We start from the raw sequence: 12494 nt of genomic DNA, 5'->3' as shown, positions 1-12494 counted from the left end.
GTTGTTGTTTGTTAATATTTTATTTTATTATTTTGATTTATTCTTAAAATATTTTATCTAAAAAAAGATTTTATTTATTTGACAGAGAGAGAGAGAGAAGATGAGAGAGCACAAGCAAGGGGGAAAGGACAGAAGGAGAGGGAGAAGCAGACTCCCCACAGAGCAGGGAGCCCAACATGGGGCTTGATCCCAGGACCCTGGGATCATGACTTGAGCTAAAGGCAGATGCTTAACTGACTGAGCCCCCAGGCACCCCTATTTTATTATTTTCTAAATAGGCTCCATCTCCAGCATGGAGTCTAATGCGGGGTGAAGTCACAACTCCCAGAGCAAGACCTGAGCTGAGATCGAGAGTCAGACACTTAACTGACTGAGCCACTGTGATTTTTTTTTTAGTTTTCTTTCTCTTATTTCTAGTTTCATTCCATTATAATCAGAAAATATACTTTGTGTGATTTAAATCTTTTAACATTTTTTATTTTTATTTTTTTATTTTTTTAAAATGTTATTTATTTGTTCTTGATAGACATAGAGAGAGAGAGAGAGAGAGAGAGAGAGAGGCAGAGACACAGGCAGAGGGAGAAGCAGGTTCCATGCTCCGAGCCCCACACAGGACTCGATCCCGGAACTCCAGGATCCCACTCTGGGCCAAAGGCAGGTGCTAAACCGCTGAGCCACCCAGGGATTCCCCCATTTATTTTTATTTTAAGATTTTATTTATTTATTCATGAGGGACACAGAAAGAGGCACAGACACAGGCAGAAGGAAAAGCAGGCTCCATGCAGGGAGCCCAAGGAGGGACTCGATCCCAGGTCCCCCGGATCACACTCCAGCTGAAGGCGGCACTAAATCGCTGAGCTACCTGGGCTGCCCTAAAAAATGTTTTAAAAGATTAATTCATTTATTTGAGAGAGAGAGTGTGTGTGTGTGTTCATGTGCACAAGTGAGCTCATGTGGGGGGGGGAGCAGAGTGAGAGAATCTTAAATAGACTCCCTGCTGAGTGAGGACCACCTCCCCCCCCCCACACACACACACTGGGCTCTATCACCCATGAGATCATGACCTGAGCCAAAACCAAGTTGAACACTTAATCGGCTGAGCCACCCAGGTGCTTCTAAAATTTCTTAGGACTTACTTTGTGACTAACATATCTTTGGTCTGTCCTGGTGAATGTTCCAGATGCACTTGAGAAGACTGTGTATTCTGGTGCTGTTGGTGATGTACATGCAATATCAGGTCTACTGTGGCCTACAGCATTGCTCAAGTCCTCTTATTTCCTTGTTGATCTTCTGTCTGGTTGTTCTAGCTGTTATTGAAAGTATTGAAGTTTCCAGTTATTATTTTAGAACTATCTACTTCTTTCAATTGTGTCAATTTTTGTTTCATGTATTTTGGGGCCTTGTTGTTAGATGTGTATATGTTTATAATTGTTGTATCTTCTTACTGTGTTGTACTTTTTATCATATTATTTCTTTCTTGGGATGCCTGGGTGATTCAGCGGTTGAGCGTCTGCCTTTGGCTCAGGGCGTGATGCTGGAGTCCCGGGATCTAGTCCTGGGATTGAGTCTCTCATCGGGCTGTCTGCATGGAGCCTGCTTCTCCTCCCTTTTCCTATGTCTCTACTTCTCTGTCTGTGTCTCTCATGAATAAATAAATAAAATCTTTTAAAAATATATTATTTCTGGGATCCCTGGGTGGCGCAGCGGTTTGGCGCCTGCCTTTGGCCCAGAGCGTGATCCTGGAGACCCGGGATCGAATCCCACATCAGGCTCCCGGTGCATGGAGCCTGCTTCTCCCTCTGCCTGTGTGTGTGTGTCTCTCTCTCTCTCTCTCTCTCTCTCTCTCTGTGACTATCATAAATAAATAAAAAATTAAAAAAAAATATTACTTCTTTCTTTGGCACTTGCCTGGCTCAGACAATAGAGCACATGACTCTTTTGGGGGTTGTGAGTTCAAGCCCCACATAGGATATAGAGATTATTTAAATAAAAATTAAGATGGGGCAGCCCAGTGGCTCAGCGGTTTAGCGCTGCCTTTGGCCCGAGGTGTGATTCTGGAGACCTGGGATAGAGTCCCATGTCTCGCTCCCTGCATGGAGCCTGCTTCTCCCTCTGCCTATGTCTCTGCCTCTTTCTCTCTCTGTGTCTATCATGAATAAATAAATAAAATCTTTTTTAAAAATTAAGATATATGTGTTTCTTTGTCTCTTGTAACCTGTTTTGACTTAAATTATTTTGTCTTACAATAATACAGCCACCAATCTCTCTTTTGGTTACTATTTCCATGGAGTATATTTTTCTACTCTTTTATTTTCAACTTCTCTGTGTTCTTGTATCTAAAGTGAGTCGCGGGGTGCCTGAGTGGCTAGTTGGTTGAGTGTCTGCACCTTTGGCTCAGGTCATGATCCCAGGGTCCTGGGATCAAGCCCCACTTTGGGGTCCCTGCTCATTGGGAAGCCTGCTTCTCCCTCTCCCTCTTCCCCTGTTTGTGCTGTCAAATAAATAAAATCTTTAAAAAAAATAAAGTGATTCTTTTATAGATAGCATCGAGATAGATCTGGGTTTTTTTAAATCCAATCTTCCAAATTTTTACTAGTAAAGTTTAATTTGATATGATTACTGATAAAGGGTTTACTTGGGACCTTAGTTTAGCTGTTTGTATTCTGTATGTTTGTTGTTGTTCCTCAATTCCTCCATACCTTTTTAAAATTTATTCTTTTTGTAGTATACTGTTTTGTTTTCCTTCTTTCCCTTTTTTTTTTGTATCTCTTTTCTTGTTTTGTATATTTGTTATGTTTTGTTTTAAGCTTACTTAAACTTTAAGCTTACGCCCTATGTGAGGTGGAAGAAAATTTCAAGTGGACTCCCCCTTGAGTGCAGTCAACTCTGGGCTCCATCTCCCAACACATGAGACTGTGTGACCTGAGCTGAAATCACAAGTGGGACGCCTAACTAACTCATTCACTCAGGCACTGAAGGACTTTTACTTTTAAGTAATCTCTTAAACACAACATGGGGCTCCAGGGATCCCTGGGTGGCTCAGTGGTTTAGCGCCTGCCTTTGGCCCAGGGTACAATCCTGGAGTCCCAAGATCGAGTCCCACATCGGGCTCCTGGCATGGAGCCTGCTTCTCCCTCCTCCTGTGTCTCCGCCTCTCTCTCTCTCTCTATGTCTATCACGAATAATAAATAAATAAATATTTAAAAAAAAAAAAAAAAACATGGGGCTCCAACTCACAATCTTTAGATTGAGTCACATGCTCTACCAACTGAGCCAGCCGGGTGCCCAGGCTTGCTTGTATTTATTTATTTATTTATTTATTTATTTATTTATTTATTTATTTATTATCTATATATCTATCTTCCGAGTTTTTATTTGAATTCAAGTTAGTTAACATATAGTGTAGTATTGGCTTCAGGAGTAAAATTTGGTGATTCATCACTTACATATAACACCCAGTCATCATCACAAGTACCCTCCTTAATGCCCATTGCCCATTTAGCACATCCTCCACCCATCTCCCATCCAGCAACCCTGTTTGTTCTCTATAGTTGAGAGTCTCTCATGGTTTGCCTCCCTCACCGTTTTTTTTTTTTAATATATTTTATTTATTGGGATCCCTGGGTGGCGCAGTGGTTTAGCGCCTGCCTTTGGCCCAGGGCGCGATCCTGGAGACCCGGGATCGAATCCCACGTCAGGCTCCCGGTGCATGGAGCCTGCTTCTCCCTCTGCCTGTGTCTCTGCCTCTCTCTCTCTCTCTCTGTGACTATCATAAATAAATAAAAATTAAAAAAATATATATATATTTTATTTATTTATTCATGAGAGACACACACAGAGAGGCAGAGGTATAGGCAGAGAGAGAAGCAGGCTCCCTGTAGGAGCCCAATGTGAAAGTCGATCCCAGGACCCCAGGATCACAACCTGAGCCAAAGGCAGATGCTCAACTACTGAGCCACCCAGGTGCCCCTCCCTCCTTGTTTTTATCTTATTTTTCCCTTCCCTTCCCCTATGTCTATCTGTTTTGTTTCTTAGATTCCACATATGAGTGAAATCATTTGGTATTTGTCTTTCTCTGACTGACTTATTTCAACTAGCATAATACATTCTAGCTCCATCCACATCATTGCAAATGGCAAGGTTTCATTCTTTTTGATTGCTGAGTAACATTCCATTATTTATATATCTATATATCTATACCTATACCACATCTTCTTTATCCATTTATCAGTCAATGGACATTTGGGCTCTTTCCATACTTTGGCTATTATCAGTAGTGCTGCTATAAACATTGGGGAACATGTGTACCTCTGAATCAGTATTTTTTGATCCTTTGGATAAATAAATAGTGCAATTGCTGAATTGTAGGATAGTTCTATTTTTAACTTTCTGAGGAACTTCCATACTGTTTTCCATAGTTGCTGCACCACTATGAAAGTGTAAGAAAGTTCTCCTTTTTCTGTATTCTCACCAACATCTGTTGTTTCCTGAGTTGTTCATTGTAGCCATTCCGGCAAGTGTAAGGTGGTATCTCATTGTGGTTTTGATTTGTATTTCCCTGATGATGAATGATGTTGAGCATTTTTTCATGTGTCTCTTAGCCATGTGTATGTCTTCTTTGGAGAAATGTCAATTGAGAGAAAGAGAGAGGCAGAGACACAGGCAGAGGGAGAAGCAGGCTCCACGCAAGGAGCCTGACTCAGGACTTGATCCTGGGACTCCAGGATCACGACCTGAGCCGAGGGCAGATGCTCAACCACTGAGCCACCCAGGCATCCCAGAAGGCTTTTATCTTGATGAAGTCCCCACAGTTCATTTTTGCTTTTGTTTCCCTTGCTTCTGGAGACGTGTCTAGTAAGAAGTTGCTATGGTTGAAGTCAAAGAGGTTGCTGCTTGTATTTTCCTCCAGAATTTTGATGAATTCCTCTCTCACATTTAGGTCTTTCATGCATTTTGAGTTTATTTTTCTGTGTGGTGTAAGAAAGTGATCCAGTTTCATTCTTCTACATGTCACGGTCCAGTTTTCCCAACACCGTTGTTGAAGAGACTATCTTTTTCCAGTGGATATTCCCTCTTGTTTTGTCGAAGATGAGTTGATCAAAGCACTCCTGCATTTTAAATCCTATAGGTAAAAGAGAGAAGCTACAAAACCAAACCAAGAATACAATGACACTGGCTTTTATATTTGAGTTACCTTTACTAGAGTTGTTTTATTTATTTATTTATTTATTTATTTATTTATTTATTTATTTATAAAAGTTTTACTTATTTATTCATGAGAGACACAGAAAGTGGCAGAGACATAGGCAGAGGGAGAAGCAGACTCCTTGCAGGGAGCCCAATGGGAGATTTGATCCCAGATAGGGATCATGCCCTGAGCCGAAAGCAGACAACCACTGAGCCACCCAGGCATCCCGAGTCTCAAATTTATTTATTTATTTATTTATTTATTTATTTATTTATTTATTTATTATTATTTTTTAATTTTTACCGAGTCTCAAATTTTTAATCACAGAACAACACTACACTCTTAAAATTACTGAGGCCTCAAGAGACATTTTATGTGAGTGATATTTATGGATGTTTATGGTATTATAAATTAAAATTAAGAAAATTTAAAGTACTTATTTATTTTTATTTTATAATTTTAAAATTTAATTTTTAAAAATTCTATTTAATTTTTTTGGAATGCACAGACTCGCCCTCTAAAAATAAAATAAGATAAAATAAAATAAATCTAATAAATAAATATTTGAAACTCACTACTCTAGGATTTATTTTCTTTTATAAAATTCACTTATTTATTTAAGTAATCTCTATACCCAACATGGAACTTGAACTCAGGACCCTGAGATCAAAAGCCACATGCTCCTCTGACTAAGCCAGCCATGTGCCCCTCTAGGGTTTATTTGTGAGAATCAAATTGCTGGATTACATTTATAGGAGAATGCATATCCTTAATTTTTTAAAAAATATTTTGTTGATTTATTTGAGAGAGAGAGAGTGCAGGAGAGAGGAAGGGCAGAGGGACAGGAGAAGTAGACTCCCTGCTGAGCAGGGAGCCCACCTCGGGGCTCAGAACCTGGGCCAAAGGCAGATGCTTAACTGGCTGAGCCACCCAGGGGTCCATAAAATTTAGGGGCGCCTGGGTAGCTCAGCAGTTGAGTGTCTGTCTTCAGCTTAGGACATGATCCCAGGGTCTGGGATCGAGTCCCACATCAGGCTCCTCGGGGTAAGCCTGCTTCTCCCTCTGCCTATGTCTCTGTCTCTTTCTGTGTGTGTCTCTCTCATAAATAAATAAATAAAATATTTAAAATAAATAAATAGGGATCCCTGGGTGGCGCAGCGGTTTGGCGCCTGCCTTTGGCCCAGGGCGCAATCCTGGAGACCCAGGATCAAATCCCACGTCAGGCTCCCAGTGCATGGAGCCTGCTTCTCCCTCTGCTATGTCTCTGCCTCTCTCTCTCTCTCTCTCTGTGACTATCATAAATAAATAAAAATTTAAAATAAATAAATAAATAAATAAATAAATAAATTTTATAATACATATTTTATTTAACCCCAAAAAATGAAACAATCATTTCAACATAAAATCAACATTTAAAATATCAATTAGAGGGCAGCCCGGGTGGCTCAGCGGTTTAGCGCAGCCTTCAGCCCAGGGCCTGATCCTGGAGACCCAGGATCGAGTCCCATGTTGGGCTCCCTGCGTGGGGCCTGCTTCTCCCTCTGCCTGTGTCTCTCCCTCTCTCTCTCTCTTATGAATAAATAAATAAAATATTTAAAAAAATAAAATATCAATTAGATAGTTTACATTATTTGTTAGTATCAGATGTGTATTCTGCACCTATAGCACTTCTCAATTCAAATTAGCCACACTGTGAGTGCTAAATAGTCACTGTGGCTAGTGGCTACCATATTTGATAGCACAGATGGAAAATGCAAACCCTGTTAAAGCAGAACTTGGCCTCCCTGTAAAAGCAGAACTTGGTCTGTCTTGTTTCTGGCCAAATCCCCAGCACCTAGTACGGCGCCTGTCACACAGCAGGTGTTCAATCAGTGTTTGCTGAATTCATGAAAGAATGAAATGGCTTTGCACTCCTTGGCACTGTCTCCTGGGACTGGTCTAGGTTTCCATCTTAGAGACAACAGCTCCAAGCTGGCAACCCTTAGACATAGGATAGCAGCGCCACCTGCTGGGACTGGAGTCATCCTTCCATTAGAATCAGGCTTCCTCTCCCAAGGCTGGTGGGCCTGGCACAGGGCTGAAGGTGAGCTCTGGATGTCCAGAATGGTATTCTTCACTTGAGCCTTGGACCCTCACCTTGCCAAGGGTCTCTTCCAGACATTATGACTATCACCAAGGCAACTATTTTTTAAAGTTTATTTATTATTTTTAGTAATCTCTATACCTAATGTGGGCTCAAATTCAACTCTGAGATCAAGAGTCTCATGCCAGGGAACCCTGGGTGGTGCAGCGGTTTAGCGCCTGCCTTTGGCCCGGGGCTCGATCCTGGAGACCCGGGATCGAATCCCACGTCGGGCTCCCGGTGCATGGAGCCTGCTTCTCCCTCTGCCTGTGTCTCTGCCTCTCTCTCTCTCTCTCTCTCTCTCTCTGTGTGACTATCATGAATAAATAAAAATAAAAATAAAAATTTTAAGAGTCTCATGCCAGGTGCCCCCCAACACAACTGTATTGAGAATTTCATTGATAATCAGAAGCAAGGAGATAAAGATCAATGATTATCTCATTGATAATCAGAAACATGGCTTCTCATTGCACAGTCTGCACCCGAACTCTGGAAATAGCTGCCTGAAAGTTTCCTACAAGTCAACTTTCTGCCCAGTCTTTCTAAACTTTTATTTGATCTAGACTTCTGAGAACCTGGTGAAAGCCAAACTCCTCCCAAGTTGTGCTGTGTGTGCATATGTGTGCACATTCACACACACACACACACACACACACTCTTACTCTCTCTCTCTGTCTCTCTCAGATACACAAGTTATTCTTGTTTGTAATGTTTGGGGATCCAGAACAAGTAAGTATGTATAAACTTGTACTGAGTGAATGGCAATTCAGTCCAATGGCATAGTGGATCTCCAGTAGCAATCAACTTCCTGATCCAAGTAGGGAAAGCTCCTGGCAACATGAATGAACAAATCAGGATAAGAACAATAACAATAACAATAATCACTAGCACCTAACCTAGCAGTTACTATGTGCCAAGCACTGTTCTCTTGATGCTCCTGTTCTTCACTCCATCCACTCTCCTTTAAGGTAGAAATCATAATTATTTTCATATTGCAGGGTAAGAAAACTAAGTAGAAAGGTGAATAGCTTGCCCAAGTGAATTGCCATACTGGGTTCAATTCTGGTAGAAGCGTACTACATTGTATATAGAATGTGGTTTCAACTTTCTGAATTTTCTTTTTTTTTTTAAGATTTTATTTATTTATTCATGAGAGACACAGAGAGAGAGGCAGAGATATAGGCAGAGGGATAAGCAGGTTCCCCATGGGAAACCCAATGCGGGACTCCTTCCCAGAATCCCCGGATTATGCCCTGAGCTGGCCCACCCAGGTGCTCCTGAATTTTCTTTTTCTTTCTTTCTTTCTTTCTTTTTTTTTTTTTTGAATTTTCTTATTTAGCAAATATTTATTGAGCATTTTTTTCACAGAGACACACAAGCGGCAAAAAAAAAGTCTCTGCCCTTGCAGAGTTTTTTCTTTCTTTCTTTCTTTCTTTCTTTCTTTCTTAGGGTAAGGGGGAGCCGGAAGTAAGAAAGAAAAGGATGGAGGTAAGGGAATGGATGGGAATTGAAGGGGAAGGAAGGGGACGTGGAAGGGAAGGGAAGGTCCGTTACGTGCTTGCCTGTCATGTCCTTTCCTTTCTGTCCTTTCCGTTTCAGTTTTCTTGTCTTTCTTTCTTTAGTGCTTTCTTTTTATTTCTTTCTTTCTTTCTTTTCTTTCTTTCTTTCTTTCTTTCTTTCTTCTTTCTTTTTTTATTTTAGATTTGTGTGAGAGGGCAGCCCAGGTGGCTCAGTGGTTTAGCGCTGCCTTCAGCCCAGGGCCTGATCCTGGAGAGCCAGGATCGAGTCCCATGTCGGGCTCCCTGCATGGAACCTGCTTCTCCCTCCGCCTGTGTCTTTGCCTCTCTCTCTCTCTCTCTCTGTGTCTCTAATGAATAAATAAAAATCTAAAAAAAAACAAAGAAAATATTTGTGTGAGAGAGAGAGCAGGAGCTCTCAGGAGCAGGAGGGGGAAGAGAGGGGGAGTGTAGGGGTGGGGGAGAGGAGTGGGGGGAAAGAGAGAAGCCGACTCCCGGCTGAGCAGGGAACCCAATGCAGGACTCCATCCCAGGACCCTGGGATCATGACCTGAGTCGAAGGCAGATGCTTAATGGACTGAGCCACGCAGGCATCCCCTATTCCAGTAGAGTTTTCATTCTAGTAGAGGAGATAAAACAAATAAAACCTTTTACCTATAATGTCTAGTAGTGATAAGCATTCTTGGTGACAAGAAACACATCCAATATAACCTTGCCAGGATTCAGCCAGGGCACTTTGGTTTTTTTTGTTTTTTGTTTTTGTTTTTTTAGATTTATTTATTTATTTGTTCATGATAGACACACACACACAGAGGGGGAGGGGGGCAGAGACACAGGCAGGGAGAAGCAGGCTCCATGCCGGGAGCCTGACGCGGGACTTGATCCCGGGTCTCCAGGATCAGGCCCTGGGCCTAAGGCAAGCGCTAAACCACTGAGCCACCCAGGGATCCCCCAGCCAGGGCACTTTGTTAAAGGTCCCCTGGATCCTAGGGCAGACAGAAGTTCTTTCTTTACTTCCTACTGTGTGTTCAAAGTTGCTGGTTGGCAGCAGGAGGTAATAAGAAATGAATAAAATGGGCAGGCTCTGCCCAGAGGTGGCCACACTTGGACAGTTTACCAAAGCCCCACATGAGTGGAATGAAGATTGGGTTTCAAGATGAAAGCAATTGGGAGGGCTGCAATGGGTGGGCAATCAAAGGTTGGGAGGACATAAGATACCGGCAGGACCCAAAAGTATGGGCATGATTTGGACTTGTGCTCTGCTTAGCTATTAAGGTCTGATATGTAGTAGGTGCTCAGTAAATGTGCTGAATGACTGTTAGAGGCACTAAATGAAAAGAAAAACAGAAGGTGTGTTGATAGGTGTAAATGTGAATGAGAGCCCAGAACCTCAAAAGCTCCCAGAGGCCCAGATATTGGCAACTAGATTCATTGGGATGGGTAGAAGGTAGGTAGGCAGGCAGCAGATACTGTTGTAAATCTGGGGAGGCCTAGTGTGAGTGGGACAGCCCACCTCTGGTGAGTCAAGGTCGATTCTCAGCTGGGCTTAAAGCTGTTCTTTCTTTTATAGTCTCTAATAGTATGATCTGAAATAGCTCCAAGGAAATGGCAAAACAGGTGGGGCCCTTGATGCTCCCCTAGTCCAACCCCCGAGGCTCTAGAGGGCAGTACAAGTCAAGATGGCCAGGAATGGCCCAGGACTCACAACCAGTAGAGGCAGAAACAGACTGGAATATCACTGACCTTGAGCACACTCCAGAGGTTCCCAACCTGGAGTCCCTCCAAGCACTGCCAGATGTTTAGGACCCTTGTGTGTGTAGGGAGTGTTTGTCTGGGAAAAGTGTTAATAGCTTTTTCAGATTATGGATGTAAGAAAGGTTGGGGAAGGACTTTTGGCAGGGGAAATGAAATCCATGGTATCCCCTCCCCGGCCCTGTCCCAACAGGACCTCTTCAAATGTTGGCTGGCAGCCTCACCTTCTCCCTTGGGGCCAGCCGTTGAGTACTCAGCCACACCATCCAGGATTCTGTGTCCAATCAGAGGAATGGGAAGAAACAAGACTTTCTCCTGTCCATGGGGGCTGCTGGGCACAGCTTGGAGCTTGGAGCAGCTTCCTGCAGCTGCTGGGGACAGGAAGCCAAGGAATGTATGTACTTCCCTGGCTTTCCTGGGACCCAACTGTCCTAACAGTGCAGTTACTGGGCTCTACCAGGCCCCACTCTGGGCCTCACTGTTGGTACATTTTATCCCATTATGAAAGGAATCTGGAACAGTTGACTCCAGTGTTGGGCAATGTGGGTCCAACAAGAGGCTGCCCAGCTGCCTCTCTTGTTAGTTCCCCTCTCCTCTTCTCTGGGCATCCCCTACTTGGCCCTCACTCCAGATCGTTCTGCTCAGAGCCGGGCAAGTTCCAGCAAAGTCTAGGAGGCCTGGCCAGGACCTGCTCTGGCAGTCACCTTTGCCCCATTCCTGTCCATCTGGCCAGGCCTAGAAAGGCTCTGCTACTGCTGAACCCCTCCTGGGAATTTACCAAGCCAGTAGGAAACTCAGCTGCTCCCCTCCCTAAAGACTCTGCCTCAGTGACCCCTCCTTCAGGTGACTTCCTCAGACTGGATAGGCTGCTTGACTCCCTTCCACATACTTTGATTCCCATGTGCAGCTTTCCCCACTGCGGAGCAGAAACATATGCTTCTTAGTTATCCCAGCTGTGACTTCTACTTTTCTGCTTTTGTCCTTCTTGCATGTTTGGGGACAGAGTAGATGCTCAGTAAAGGAAGGGCTTTGTGATTGGACTTAGATACTTCCCTGCCCTCCACTCAGTTCCTTACCCTCCTACAATTAAGGACTGAAGTAAGCTTAGATTAAATGCTGCCAGAACTGCATAATCCTATAATCCTGCAGAAATTTATAATCGGGCAACCCTGAGAATGCCTCTGTCCACCCACTGATTCCCAGGCCTTTGTGCTGCTCTTTAAAATAGGCTGGATCTCCTAGAAGCCTCTGTCTTTCTTCCTCACTGAGGTTCCCTGCAATCTCCTCCTCCTCTTACTGGTTCCTGACTTACTCTCTCAGCTCAGCATGAAGACCCCACCTCTGCATCCTGGGCTCCAGGGTCCTGCTACTTGAAGTTTGGTGCAACTGTATCTATTTGTTCACTCATTCAGCAATCATCAGTGGAGTCCTGGATCCATAGCTTGGTCACTTCCGGACCGCGTAACCTTTGGTAAATGACTTAAATTTTGGACCTCAGCTTCCTCATCTGTAACATGGGGTCAATAACAACCATGGAGGGTTTTTGGGAGGCACAGAGAAGTTTTGCGTGTCCAGGGGTACAGAACAGAGCCCAGTGATGGTAGATGTTATGAGCAAGGGCTGTTTTCACCCAATAGGAGCTTGGGGTCTCCTAGAGACAATGGAAAGTCAGATCCTGAGAAGGCTTGGGGACATTGTTCTTGAGTGGGATAAGCAAGGACTTGGGTAAGTAGAGAAAGAGGGACTGTCACAAGTGGCATTCTGCAGGGAGTTGAGGATAGGAGATGAGACTGGTGGGTTTCAACTAGCTTAGGGCAGGTCCCTATTGCCCACAGTGGTGTCAGGTGGGGCTTAAATTTATTCTGCAGGTGGCTGGAAATCCTAGAGGGCTTCTGGGGTTTGGGTTCCAAAATGC

Source organism: Canis lupus, chromosome 20, assembly GCF_011100685.1.
Source record: "Canis lupus familiaris isolate Mischka breed German Shepherd chromosome 20, alternate assembly UU_Cfam_GSD_1.0, whole genome shotgun sequence".
Lineage (NCBI taxonomy): Eukaryota > Metazoa > Chordata > Mammalia > Carnivora > Canidae > Canis > Canis lupus.
The sequence above is the reverse complement of the archived record's forward strand: the minus strand, read 5'-3'. Positions refer to the sequence as shown.